Source organism: Bombyx mandarina, chromosome 25, assembly GCF_030267445.1.
Source record: "Bombyx mandarina strain Sakado chromosome 25, ASM3026744v2".
In the NCBI taxonomy this organism is placed as follows: Eukaryota; Metazoa; Arthropoda; class Insecta; order Lepidoptera; family Bombycidae; genus Bombyx; species Bombyx mandarina.
The window spans coordinates 10,358,753-10,373,694 of NC_143231.1; the positions used below are offsets into that span (position 1 = coordinate 10,358,753).

A 14,942-nucleotide genomic window follows, 5' to 3' on the forward strand; every position below is an offset into this window, starting at 1 on the left:
AACTGATGATTTTAAAAGAGCTTTTCAGTTTGAGCTTTTCCATCAAGCTTTTTTTTATTTATTGCATAGATAGGGTCGACGAGCTCACAGCCCTCCTGGTGTTAAGTGGTTACCGGAGCCCATAGACATCTACGACGTAAATACGCCACCCACCTTGAGATATAAGTTCTAAGGTCTGAGTATAGTTAAAACGGCTGCCCCGCCCTTCAAACCGAAACGAATTACTGCTTTACGGCAGGAATAGGCAGAGTGGTGGTACCTACCCGTGCGGAATCACAACACACCCTACCACCAGTGCTCACAACACGTCCTACCACCAGTAAATAACAATCATATAACTTCATAACAATCATTTTAAAGTTCATTTTCTTTTGATTTCAGATCGATCCCGGAGGCCAGAGCCTTGTTTTACATTGGATAAGCGTCTAAAATCACATTAATGGTAAGCGACATTGTTTTTTTTATTATTGAAATAAAACGATTTTAATTCATTTAATTTACTAGTATTATTTAATATCCACCTCTTCATTAGATTCCGAAATAATAAATATATTTTTTTAATAATAAAGTTTAAATGAGTAATTAAGTAATAGCTAAAGATTATTGTTTATGTTACAAATTATAAAATCTTTAGAAATTGTTTTGGGTCATAATTTGCGTAGTTCAAAAATAATAGATTTTAAAAGAGTATTTAAGAAATCAATGCATTTTCGTATGACATTATTAAAACGTTTTTAAACTTAGGTATCATTTTGCGTATATTTAATACAAGTTCGTCAAAAAATTTTACAGTACTGATTAACTGCTCCGAGTAACTTTCTGGAATGGAAACTAATATGGGAATATTATAGGTAACGCTTGGACATTCGTTACCACATTATTAATTTGTGTAACTATACTGAGATCTTAGAACTTATATCTCAAGGTGGGTGGCGGCATTTACGTTGTAGATGTCTATGGGCTCCGGTAAGCATTTAACACCAGGTAAGCTGTGAGCTCGTCCACCCATCTAAGTTATAATTTTTTTTAAGCTGAGTGAGTTTTCGCACACTTCCCTTCCATTCCGGTAAAGTTGGAAAAGCCCCCAAAAAGGCGGCAATGCCTCAACCCAAAAAAAAACTTTTGATTTCGCCTATCGTAGTGGACATAATTAAAATGCTTTTACTATTTTGTTCGCGTGCGTTTTAAGGTTTTTTATTTAATTTCTGCTTCATTAAAGCTCGAGTTGTTTTATAGTCTTGTGTACCATGTTTGGAAATAACATGTTTGGAGATGGATTTCCTTTTTTTTTAAACCATATAAAATTGACACTGTAAAGAGCATGTTGATACAATTACGACTTAATACCCGGATATTTTTGACAGATACAATAAACTATAGCGGGATATATTTGATTAAAATTTGATTCGGGAGTCCATGGACCGCAACATGAATTCCGCTGCTTCGCTCAAAACTTAGCACTGAAGTATGTTATTTTAGTAGTATTACAGCGTCTATTCTTCAAACTGGCATGATTGCTTCACTTCAGAAATAGGTCTGATGGCAGAGCCCACCAGCTATCAGCTCTACCACCAGTATTCGAAATATTGTTAATTGAAACTATGAAAATAATAATGTCAAAACAAAAAACAATCGTTTTTACCAGAAAATCAAGAGCACAATAGCAACTTCAACAATGTATTAGCTTATACTAAAATAATATAAAATCAGTATTTCGTGTTAGACGGACGCGAATTCAATATGCTCGATATAACAGGTATAGGTAGGTACGGTTTGCAAGCCTACGTACACAGAATGTACTGGTTGCAGAATAAAAGTGTTCGAATTTCGTGTACAGCCGTATTTCGTCTGCGGACGGACAGGGGTGGACAACGCATGAATTTTCAAATAATCAGACGGCAGTTGCACTTCTGCCCTCCCCGACGGGCGTGATCTACGCTTACGAAATAACCAATGTTACGAGTTTCGGTACAAACATTAGATTTCGCAACAATATCTTTTTTTTCTTTATGGCAATAGTTTTAACTTTAAGCCAGGTTCATGTAAAATATGCTGAAATAAAAAAAAAATTAAACTCGTGTTTGAAATTCGAACGCTTAATTAAATATAGTTGGTAAAATAAATATTCATTTTATACGTAGGTACTTTAATTTCGTGGAAATTTATAGTTTTTTTTTCATTGCTTAGACTGATTGACGAGCTCACCGCCTACCCGATTTTAAGTAGTTACCGGAGCCCATAGATATCTACAACGTCATATATGCTGCCTCCATAGATAGCTTTTAACTTTGAAATATTAGTTCTAAGATCTCAGTTTTTATAGTACAACGGCTGCTCATTGAATATTTTATTTTCTCTACGAATGTGGATTGACTGGACAGAATCGCAAGAATCTACAGAATGCACAGGATTGAGTATTAGATCAATCTTGGTGAAGCCTACGTCCAACAGTGGGGCTCTGTGGGCTATAATGTTAGTGACCTACTACCGCGATCCTTTCAAACGACCATTTGAATTTAAACTATTATTATAACTTAATTATGTATACAAAAATATATAGGCTGTGAAAAAACTGTTTTTCGTAATCTAAATATGAATCAACACAGTAATAGGTACCAACATAATAAAAAACGTTGACCGTAAATGCGTATGGTGGCGAACATGTCAAAACGTTCGAGAATTATTCAAAAGTTTCCCCTAGTAATGGAGCGTTGAAAAAATTATGCGGCAGATATACCACCTGTCTAGTGGTAGGTTATTTTTTTAAAGCTATGATAGGGTAATCACATCTCTGTTTATCTGATGAGCTAAAAAAATATATGGATAGGACAATAGTATCCCATAGCGAAACAATTTTGTACCGACCATAATATACTGCGTACAACTGAACAGTGGGTCGCATTTCCAATCCGGTGGTTGATTCTACGAAGCACTGCTCTTGCTAGGGCCAGTGTTAGCAACACTCCGGTTTGAGCCCCGTGAGCTCACCTACATGTTATGGCGAAGCTGAAATAGCCTTTATCAAGGCTATCAGCATAGGTAGGAAAAAAATCTCTTCTGATGAGATATGTGTGAAGCAAGAGATCGAGAGAAAAAAATTGTTACGATCTTCTTCAGTTAAAATTCCGATAACTAATTAAAAATGAGATTATAATAAGCGTTCTCAACATAAATCATATTTTCTTGATATGGAAACATATAATATCCCGCGTTATCATCTGTAGTCAACGGGAGCTTCCACAGTTTTAGAATAATTGTATTTTTTACAATATGTCTTTTTTTTTATTGCCCTTTGAGGCAGACGAACATACGCCCCACCTGATGGTGAGTGGTTACTGTCGCCCATGGACTTCAGCAATGCCAGCGGCAGAGCCAAGCCGCTACCTACCGCTTAATACTCTCCACAAGCTTCGTTTGAAGAAGGACATGTCATAGCGCTCGGGAAACACCGTGGAGGGTCATTCCATAGCCGGATGGTACGTGGCAAAAAAGACCTCTGGAAACGCACTGTCGATGAACGCAGTGGCTCCAGGTAGTATGGATGAACTCTACTCTGGTGGCGGGCGGTGCGATGGTAAAAACGAGATGAAGGTATCACCTCGAACAATTCCTCAGAGCACTCCCCATGGTACATACGGTACAAAATACATACGGTACAAAATGTCTGATATAATAGTCTATTTTTTTATTTATTTACTATTTACGTTGAAAAATAAATAAATAGGTACATACTACTGGCTTCATTTTAGAATCATTTAAAAACAGAACATGGTCGAAATCAGGAAACCCAATAACGATTCAACAATCGAACATTAATCATGAGTATTTTGAATATCGAATACCGAAAGCCGTGAGTTCTTATCGATGTGCATTCAACGCGGATTTCGGTGTCGGGCCACGAGTCGGCCTTTTAAAAAGAAAATGTAGATTGTATCAGTGCCTTTTTTTCGCAATGTTTGTTTTTTAATTTTACAACAGGTTTCGATTGAATTTGATTGAAACACTCTAGTTAAATACTTTGATTTCATAATCGACTTTAGTTTTAAAAGAAATCTTATATTTCATTTATGAGTTTGGAAAACGTTTAAAAAAAATGGAGCGTGTAAAAAGTTATACTTTATTTTTATTAAATTCAAATTCAAAATCATTTATTTCAACTTGGATGTCATCAAAAACACACTTGTTGAATGTCAAAATGTAAAAGAAAATGTTAACTCTACCACCGGTTCCAAAAAAAGCCACAGTTCTGAGAAGAACCGGCGAAACAAACTCAGCGGGCTTTTTTTTTTTTTTGTATTTTCTCAACTATTTTCTTCTTTTTTTTTTAAACAAGAAAACATATTTACAGTATACGAAAAAACAAGTCAAAAAAATACAATTCAAATAAATAATAATAATAATGAAAAATGAAAAGGCCAGGAGCGAACGCCTCATTCCCACGTAGTACCATCTAGTAAAAAATCCTTAACTTTATAATATGCCTTGTTGCACAAACGTTCCTTGACAGTTTTCTTAAATCTATGAACAGGTAGTAGTTGAACGTTTTGTGGGAAGTACAGGTAGTAGTTGAAATTTATGTATTTCTTTTTTTTAATTTAAATTTTAATCAATTTGAAAAAAAAATCGATTAAGCAACATCCTCAAACACGCATATTGGACATCCCTTTTCTTGACATCGTATAAATTCGGTAATTCTCGGTACGATTCGGAATGTTCACCTGCGGCTATATTCAGACTCGCCAAGTTACGTCGGTCGTATTGTAATGAGCGATTTAGTGGGAAACTTCATTCTGTTAATTTTGTGTCACGGTGCGCGCGCATCGTAAAATTTCACCCTCATCAATTTTTCATAACGCGCCTAAAGAAGTATAACTTCAAAAAATTAAAATTATCTAAATTTTATTGTCTTCCAGGTTCTAAATTCTGATGTAGTCGTTCACAATAATAAAATTCGCTTCTTTAGTTGCCCCAACCTGCAACTTTAGTGCCGATAAGACATGACGTGTCCGTTATGAGTTTCAGATCACAGCCTTCGCTTCGACGCCGCCCGTGTTACATATCGCCACGTGAATTTTCGAATGTTTGAATACAGAACAGAATTCTTTTATTTTCGTTATTTTTTTCATTCAAGGGTTGCTAGTGTAAAGAATGTGCTCAACCGTGAACTGAGTTTTTTTAATAACTCAAATATTATTACATATTATATTTATATAATATGAAGTCTAATCTTCATCATCAGCCTCGTTGTTTCTATATTGAAATTTAGTAGTGATTAATATTTGACTATTGAATGCCATATTTTTTTAAATTTCACCATGATTCGTGGGTTCAAATAATAATAAAAAAAACAAATATATTACATTATTGGTAATAAGCAAATAAATAATCGTAATTTGCGTTTAAAACAAGCCTTCTTTTTTTGTCATAAACAGGTCATTTTTTGCATAGATCTATATATTTGATATCTGCTATCTTATTCCCATTAATTGGTTTGAAAGATAACTTTCATTTAAACAAATTCATTTAACCATTAATGTACTTTAAAAGAGTATAACTTAGAATGTTATTAGCTGTAGTATAAAAAATGATCATAACATACCTAACATAAATCTATATACTTAATGCATATTGCGCGCCCTAATCAATGTAAGTAGGCACCACTCATTCAGACACCATAATTCCGTTAATAAAAATACGATGAGAAAAGCTCGGGGGTAAAGGGAGTCGGAAGCGCTATGGGCTTCGGAAAATTCACCCGCTGAATGGGAAAGCGCGGCGCTAGACAAACAGGCCGGCTGACCCCGAGCTCCCCCTCCGCCTGCCTGACCGTGCATTTCGAAGTAACGCCATCCAAAAGTTTTACGTTTCAATTTTCGAATTACACATTCCGTCGATCAATTCAAATTCGGAACATATTTAATTAAGACAAAAACAAAAAAAAACTATTTCGATGAGCTAGCAACATTAAAGAAGATCCATAACACCAGAAACGTCAAAAGCAAACGTATCCGCATAAAGTTAGCGCGCGAACGCACCATAGAGGTTATAAATCTCGTCGACACGAAATGGCTGACCAGCTCCGTCCCCCCTTTCACAGAACTGTGCTGCTATAGCTTCGATGCAAAAGTGTGCGCTATAAATTTTATACTAGCACCAGTGTGCGGTAAAACTAGAGGTTCGCGTGTGTGAGTGAGAATTCGTGTCCGTCCCGTAAGAGCGGTGGACATTGCCCGGTATCGCTTTGTATACGTGTCGTGTACGGAAGTATCGTCGAACCCACCAGATATACGCGTGTAAAGGATTAATCACAATAAATTTTATAGCAGACGCGGCGGTCAGCTGACGTGCGGTTAATTCAACTTACTTTGCCATTAAACAGTTTTGAGGTTAACCGCACTAGCGTATTATCTAGTCCGATAAACTAGTCGCGTTGTCCTTATTCTGTCTCGCTCCGGAATTAACATTTCGTGTGCTACGAACAAATCGGTAGTTTAAAAAAGAAGAGAACTCGTTTTTACTTTGAAGTCATGGAAAAGAAAGAAAAAAAAAGAGAAAAAGAAGTTCCAAGTTTCCAGCCGGCGAGTCCGCGAGCACGGCCACGTTTCGTAACATTACAATGACGTCGCCCGAATTCCTGCCGGTCGAGCGATTTTTCGCGCCCTTTTTACTTTTTTTTTTCCTTGGTGACGAAGTAACAGGCCTTTTATTTAGCTTTCCATTCCGTCGGCTACAAGCGCTGAAAGAAGTGTTAACCGGGCCGTGAGCATCGCCAATCAGGTGTGGTTAACTCTCAGAGGAACAAACCCGTCTGCTTCTGTCACTAAATATAACGAGTTGTTTATTTTTAAGAGCCTATCGCGCCGGCTGCCTACGCCGATTCCCTGAGCTTTCAACGCGTACCTACACTTGAAATTCAACCTTCGCCGCTAGTTTTAAAGTAAATTATATAATTTTTTTGTTAAGGTTCAAATTGATATAGTTTTTTAGGACGTTTCTCAAACAAAATAAAATCATCAATTAACGTCGCTCTTAAAGCTAGTAAAGCTATGTTCAGTACAAACAAACGACGCATTCCCTCGCAGAAGTTAAACTGCAGACAGACAGACAGAGGCAGCGGCCATTAATTGACAGGCGCGCGCCCGCCCACTCTGTATTAAGGACTTTATCGGTTACGCACTTATATTTGCTCGTGAACATAGTACTGCACAAAAACGCATCTTTGCCTCCTCACCCATCCCCTGAGCCGGCGGGCGAACGAATACATTCGACTAGCCCATTTGCGATCTTGCATTGTGTGTGTGGGAGTACCGGAGCCGCGCTTGTGTGCGTACAGCCGGTTTGCTTAGCCCGTGCGTAGACTGTACACGTGCCCAGTATTGGTTTTCTGTATACTATAGGCTTTAGCGAATTTTCAAATTCAGAAAATCTGCGATTGGTCGGCCGGTGTTCGTTTGTACATACGTTCGATGCTTAAATATCGCGTCGAAATAATTCGTTTAGCCGTTAAATTACCTATGAGTTTTATTCAATTTTTTAAATTCGCGTTCCGTTTTTTTTTTATTTTGTTACGTTATGTTGTCGGGACATTGCGATTGATGTTTGTTTTGTTCGGAAATGTTTCTAGTAAACTTTTATTCCTCTAAAAATATACTCGTATGTAGTAGGTGTAGCCACGTAAATAATAATGGACATTTTTTTCCATATATGGTCTAAAAGGCTATTCCAACTACGCCCGGACGGGTGGGTGAGCTCACGGGCTCAACCTGAGAGAATTTGCTAACACTAGCCCTAGTAACAGTAATGATTCGCAGAGTCTATCTAAATCTCTAAATTAAAACAACCCAATGTAATTTTCTTACGTATATTCTTAAGATCAGAATCGCGACCCACTGAGAAGATCCTGTGTCTATAGGTTAGATTAATGGACAAGAACGTAACATTTGATACTGGTTATTCAAATTTTCACATCAATCATTACTTTAACAAACCATCGTCATCAGAGTAGAACGACAATAAAACCATCGACAACACATTATCGCTACAAATGAAGCAATTAAGTGCGCACGAGCCATTACGAAAACACACCGGAAGACATACGGCCTAATGGTCGTATTAGATTACAAATTTCAATTTCTAAGATCATCAAATTGACAGCGAATAACATATATTAAACAAAATTGGTTCTTACAGAAGCAGGCGCAAAGTTCAAAATAGAACGAATAAATTTTGAAGACATCGAAAGTGTACATTGTTTTTAAATTTTAATTTCGATTTTAAAACAACGACAGTAAAGTCGAATGCATTCGATGTGACTGTTATCTGTTGAAGCGTATAGACGTTAATTTAAATTTGGAACCCGGAAGTGCGCTACAAAAGGCAAACCAATCAACCCAAGACTTCCGAATTCAAACTTCGTGGTTCCTTTAAAGACATTTCGACAATGACTCGTCAAAGTTTTAGGTGCCTATAAGAAGAGAATGACATTGCAAATAATGTTTAAAAGCCAAATGCGCGCCATATCCGTATATAAATACTTTTCTAAGCAAAAATAAATCAGTCAACTACAATTTTCTCCTTTTTTTGTTCACCGAATTTATTCGATTCTTATTTCAAAATTTCAATAACAAAACAAAACAATGCAATACTTCAAATGAATCTAGCTCTTGAAGATAGTGGTTATGGTCGAAAGTTTGTCATTATGCAATCTATCAATCTAATTAAACATTTTTTTACATTTGTTTATTTATTCTTAAATTATAATTTTATACTGGTGGTAGGACCTCTTGAGAGTCCGCGCGGGTGGGTACCACCACCCTGCATTTCTGCCGTGAAGCAGTAATGCGTTTCGGTTTGAAGGGTGGGGCAGCCGTTGTAACTTGAGACCTTAGAACTTATATCTCAAGGTGGGTGGCGCATTTACGTTGTGGATGTCTATGGGCTCCAGTAACCACTTAACACCAGGTGGGCTGTGAGCTCGTCCACCCATCTAAGCAATAAATAAAAAAAATAAAAAATGTCAAGAAAAGGCTTAGAAATACTTTGAGCTTCTCACAAACACTTCCTTTACCGACATCTTGTACCAAAAAACAACCAATGAAACTCATTCAAACAACGAATTAATTACAAGTACAACTGCTGAATCATTGCATATGGTATTCAAACGCACACATGACACGTGCAATAATAATTCCTTTAATTTACAACCCCTATATCTTACTTTTTTAATTGTATAAAGTCATGTTCGTAAAAGCAAAAATACTTTGAACAAATAAACACTTCATAGTATTATAACACTGAGATTTAGAACTCATGTCTCAACCGTCGTTTGCGACGAAGGGCTCGACGAGTAAATTAACCCACAGATACAGCCCACTGAGTTTCTCGCCGGATCTTCTCAGTGGGTCGCGTTTCCGATCCGATGGTAGATTCTGCGAAGCACGGCTCTTGCTAGAGTTCGTGTTAGCAACGACGTCAGTTTTGAGCCCCGTGAGCTCACCTATGTTAAGGCGAAGCTGAAATAGCCTCTCAAGGCTATCAGGATAGGTAAGGAAAAATAAAAAAAAATGTCTCAAGGTGTGTGGCAAAGCTTGCGTTGTTGTTTTCTATGTGCTCTAATGACCACTTAACAGCAGGTCGGCCGTGAACTCAACCACTAAGCAATAAATAAATAAAAAAGACGAACTTAATAGCCACCCATTGATTCACCGTGCTGCAGAGATAGGAATTTATACGAACAATGCATACCTTGACTAGGGAGGAAACCTTGTCTAGCTTCAAGGAGTTTTATACCAATCAGCATAACGTTCACCTTGAGATGTTTAATTTACCGAATTTAATAAGACGAAGAAAACAAAAATTAAATATGAAAACCAAACAAAAAAGTGTAATCCAATATATATTTATAAAAAGCGGCATAAGAAACAAAGCGGCGATCACACACAACAGATGCTCGCGGCCGGTACAGTACGACAGCTTGGTGGACCGTTACAATAATTAGTTAAATAAAACTAAGAACGGTACGGCCAATACACGAATAACAAACAAAACAATTGAATATGCAATTTCGAAAAAGGCACATGTCGCATATTTTGTCAAATACGTTTTTTCATATACATGTAGTTTTCAGGCTTACCTACGCCCATTTCATAATAATTCCAGTAATTTTCAATTGCTAATTAACACTAAAATATATCTCAAAAGTTAATATTTTAAATTTTATACGGCTTTAGAAAATTAATCAGTTTTTTTTTTCTTTTTTGAAAATTTTAGATTTTCAGAGATGTGTCCTTTTCGAAATTGCATATTCAATTCAAAACTACCGTCCAGAATTGGAATTAATCACGTTCGCACCACAAAAAAACCTAAAGAGATAGCTTTTTTTTAGGTTTAGAAAGTTTGAATACACACGAACAATATTTAACACAGCTTAATTGAGGCCTATCAAGTCAAAGGCAGCTAAACGCCTTAATGTCGTAAAATGGATTAACAATGGCGCTATCTTGTTTAGTTAGTTGGACACGCTTTTCATGTTATAACAAATGCAGCTAAATCTCTAACAAAATCAGTTCAAAAATTTTATTTTTACTCTGTACTAAGTACTAATAAACGAAGTTTTATCATTTAAAATTTAGATTATTAGTAATATTCTCATTCTTTATAAATCTGCTTTAAAATAAAGAATATCGTAGCTACCTGAACAAAGTTATTTCAGCTTCTCTAACCGGGAGTGTTGCTAACACTGGCCCTAGCAAGAGCAGTCAGTACTTCGATGGATCGGGAGGATCCGTAATGACGTGTTTAGGGCCGTTTTTTGTAGTTTATCTGTATATTTGATAGACTTGGATTTAGCTGCCTTTGATTTTATAGGCCTCAGTTACTCTACAGAGGCACCTTCTAATTAAACTGTCATTAATGTTGCTCAATATTTTAGCATCAGTATGCTACGAGTATACATAATTTAATACGTACGTAGTACGTAATTTTAATAATAATTGCTTTTTGAAAATTTTGTTTTATGCAATAAGTAAAAAGGAAAGGTGAAATGATAACCCAAAAAAAAAGTCAATAAATGATAACTTAAAAAAAATCCAAACAAATCAAATTAAATTTCATTTGTGTTACATTTTAATCTCTATAATTATATGAACTATATAATATTTGTATATTGATTCAGCGGTTCTCAAATTTCGTCACGTGACCCGTAGTATCTATAGACTGTCCAACGCAAAAAATAATAAATTTAAAACAATCATTACAGTCCTATATTATTGTTTCTAGAACAAATAGTGTTCTATAATCTAGAATCGAAGCTAATCTGGACACTTGATCGGAATATTCTTAGAAAATTATTCATCAGAAAAAAATGCATACGCAATAAATGTACGAAAGCGGAACACACAACTCTCTCGTTTTTTTTGTATTATATTAAACCCGAACGAAGCCGCATGAAAACAATGCAATGTAATTTTCTTAGGTACGTTTTCCTTTGTCGCTTCAAGGATCGCTATTGTTTTACGCGAACGCTCCCACGGGACGAACAAACACTTCGATACAATGTTTGAGGAAGCTAATGTTCCCATGGAATAATAGGGTGTCTATGGGGGTAAGATGCTGGTTGAATGACCATTGCCGTAATTTCATAGCTTGTGCATTGCTTTAATAGTTCAATAACTTTCCATTTCCTTAGTCAAGAAACCGGAGTCAAAGACGAATATAAAAAAAAAAAATCCTCCTTAAATATTAGTAATATCAATCTATATAGTTTATACTGATTTTGGTGTTCAAAATAAAATTATAACGCCCTATCAGTTGTATAAGTTTTGCTATTCAAATCATTCTATGTTGAAGTTAAGTTGCGATAAAGTAGATTGGAAAATTCCTTTGTTGATTGAGAGAAAGGCAAATAAATGTAAACCCTATATTTAAGGCAATTGCGACTGAAGACTAAGCAATAGACATGTCAGATTAAATTACTACCAATAGTAAATTCACCTACCAATTAGTACTTATTTACTGGTGGTAGGACCTCTTGTGAGTCCACACGGGTAGGTACCACCACCCTGCCTATTTCTACCGTGAAACAGTAATGCGTTTAGGTTTGAAGGGTGGGGCACCCGTTGTAACTAAACTTGAGACCTTAGAACTTATATCTCAAGGTGGGTGGTGCATTTACTTTGTAGATGTCTATGGGCTACAGTAACCACTTAACACCAGGTGGGCTGTGAGCTCGACCACCCAACTAAGCAATAATAATTTAAAAAATAAAATAAAAAAAAATGCAAACTTATTGTAAGCATATCGTATTGAAGTTGATATATTGATTAAAAACTCATCATATTCAATATTGATCTTTCGCAGGCATTACTCGTGTAGGCGTGATAAATAAGAGTTTGGATTTCCAATTCTTTCATTCTCATTCTCAAGACACTATTCCTGCGTTTAACCCCAGAATGTCTTCCGAACGAATAATCAAAAAAAGGTTTGTGTGCACCGACCTCGGACCGGAAGGGCTCGTTCCCAGGGCGATCGGGCAGCAAACGATAATCACCCTTCGAGTATCACTTACACTGCCCCTTACCGTGAGATACTGAGAATACTTACAAACAACTAATACAGGGTGTTCACTAACCGCTCTTGTGACCGTAACAGCAAGGCCGAAGCCATCATCATATTAATATTATAGAAGTAAACGTGAAATTCAAAATTAAAATATCAGCCAATTCAGTTTAAAAAAAAAACTAAAAATATTTTTATACATAAATATACGGAAATAATATAAGGACGAGATGTAAACGCGAGATATGAACGAGAGAGCTGACAATAATAAACAGTATCCGAAACATTTTAAACAATGACAATAACTATTACCTTTTTTTTTTTTTTCCGGGTCGAGGGCCGTACCTCCTACGAGGTCCCCGCGCCGAGGGGGCGCGCGGGGTATGTGAGACTCAACGATCTGCAGGTGTTGAGAGCAGACCGCGGGCCCAAGGAATTTAGGGCCCACCCACTAAACGACTCCCCTGCACTCTTACACCCGGCGTCCGATCTCCGTCCGGGGTCAAAACCCGGTCAGAGTAGGGGGGTTCCCGCGGTCAACACTACAACCAGACACGCGGTGCCACCCCGAGGACGCCCGACCGATGGGTCGTCGAGGCGATAGTCGACGACCAACGACGTCAGTCTTACCTAACCTAACCACGACTATCGAAAAAAGGGAAATTCAACATTAGTGTTCAAGTACTAATAGTTGAGACCCTACTTATTACTTCTGTCCGGCAAACTTGTAGAATCACTTAAGGGGAACTGTTACCATTCATATTATCGAGAATGTTTTATGATCTTAAGTAGGCAGAGCTTGAGGGGCCAAACGACTAAATTTGACAATTCGCAACTGAAGCCCTAAATAAAAATGAAACTTATTGTATAATAGTGTTAGTTATTTGAGGTATGTGTCAGCTTGGACGCCAGTGTACGGCAGGAAGGAAGTGTAAATCGAACTCGTGAGAAGGGACCGCGGTCCGTGGGAACTCCCCGTCTGCACAGGTGCTACATTGTATAATGACACAGTGTTACTGCGTACTTAGTGTTAAAGAGACGGAAGGAACTGTGCTTGTTAGATCGATGGCATTTTGAGAAAAAAAAAATTATACTTTTCACGATTAATTTAATACTCATGTTAGAAATTTACTGATAAATGTTTGAATGTATGTAAAATGGCAAACGTGATGTAACTATGTGAACGATATATACAGAGGTATGTTTACCTAAGATATCGGTGCAGTGTAGGGCTGGCTACATTAGAGCTTTCACGTCGTCTGTGTTCGTGAAAAAGTTGTGATATTTTCATGTCTCAATTTTTTTTTATTGCGTAGGTGTGTGGACGAGCTTACAGCCCACCTGGTGTTAAGTGTTCACTGGAGCCCATAGACATCTACAACGTAAATGCGCCACCCACCTTGAGGTATAAGTTCTAAGATCTCAGTATAGTTACAGAGGCTGCCCCGCCCTTCAAACCGAAACGCATTACTGCTTCACGGCAGAAATAGGCAGGGTGGTGGTACCTATCCGTGCGGACTCACAAGAGGTCCTGCCACCAGTAAAAACATGCAAATAACTTATCGTTTTACTGACTTATAAGCATCCGGTAACTGGTTGTGAATAAAACAATTACAGTTCACTCACGGATTGCCGAGACTGAATGAATGTCATGAACTAATCATTTAACCACAAACGAGACCCGGTTAAACTGAGCTCAAACTAACATAAAAAGGAAACCAACACATTTCCTGCGCCGTCGGCCAGAATCTCGAAGGGGTAGAATCATTCCCAAAGAAATCATCTAATTTACAAACGATATATCATCGGGTGATTCATGCTTGTGCACCGACTCAATAAAACATGTACACCGCCAATCGTTCCGCTAAAGATCAGGGAGCGACGACCTTGTCGCGCGTCGTAAAGTACAAGCGAAAGCGAGCAATAAAATTATAATATTTAAATTATCGATATCGATTGATCGATTGAAATTGATATCGATGTTGATATCAAACAAATTTGAATTTGTTCTTTGATTTGACGTTTGATTGTAATATTTTAAAAGGACTTATAGCTAATTAGAATTTCAAGCTTCAACAGTCATTTATACAATTTATGAGTCATGGAAAATTGTTGAAAAGAATTTTAAGTTTTATAAAGCCCACTTTAAATACTAGTTGACGTATTATTTAAATACTAGTTAAAATCAAATGCTAATTAAAAAACAAATCAATCAGTTGTCCTACAGAAATACAGTGGTTGGCCAATTAATCAAAAATCATACCGTTTGGCTCGTATTCAAATAAGAAAATAAATACCTTGATCGATTTGTCGCTGTGTCATCGTATCTCCCGTGAATTACACCACGATAAAGACCATTGGGCTCCAGCGGAAGGAATCAGGGGCTG

At 37.0% G+C, this 14,942-nt stretch overlaps 1 protein-coding gene and 1 long non-coding RNA gene across 11 annotated transcripts in view; both read left to right on the plus strand.

Moving 5' to 3' along the window:
• Positions 1-14,942, plus strand: part of LOC149499891 (uncharacterized) — a 266,141-nt gene that overhangs the window by 73,916 nt on the left and 177,283 nt on the right. The gene's annotated exons all lie outside the window — the stretch shown is intronic.
• Positions 1-14,942, plus strand: part of pros (homeobox protein prospero) — a 165,158-nt gene that overhangs the window by 70,379 nt on the left and 79,837 nt on the right. For all 10 annotated transcript variants that reach the window (XM_089738398.1, XM_089738388.1, XM_089738389.1 and 7 more), the window contains one exon: positions 382-442. The gene's annotated coding sequence lies outside the window, so the exon portion shown is untranslated. The remainder of the gene's footprint in view (positions 1-381; positions 443-14,942) is intronic.